The sequence below is a fragment of the Odontomachus brunneus genome, unplaced genomic scaffold (assembly GCF_010583005.1).
Source record: "Odontomachus brunneus isolate Ranch 3 - 2012 unplaced genomic scaffold, Obru_v1 Obru_scaffold_061, whole genome shotgun sequence".
In the NCBI taxonomy this organism is placed as follows: Eukaryota; Metazoa; Arthropoda; class Insecta; order Hymenoptera; family Formicidae; genus Odontomachus; species Odontomachus brunneus.
Genome location: NW_022639511.1, coordinates 656513 through 656719, shown reverse-complemented (window position 1 = coordinate 656719; position 207 = coordinate 656513). Strand labels below are relative to the sequence as shown.

At 10.1% G+C, this 207-nt stretch overlaps 1 protein-coding gene across 1 annotated transcript in view; it reads left to right on the top strand.

Moving 5' to 3' along the window:
- Positions 1-207, top strand: part of LOC116846142 (flavin reductase (NADPH)) — a 112518-nt gene that overhangs the window by 79054 nt on the left and 33257 nt on the right. The window lies entirely within an intron of this gene.

Here is a 207-nt window from a genome sequence, read left to right as displayed (position 1 = left end):
AAAAAATTCTTTAAATGAAAAAAATATATTTTGTTACATATAATTTCTTAACTTAAAAAAATATTTGTTAAATTTTAGAAAATATATAATAAATATACATAAATATTTTTTTAAAATTTGTAAAATAAGTTGTAAAATTATGAATTTATAAATAAAAAAAGTGATTTCTTTGATTTAAAATGTCTATATATATAAGAATAAACAAAT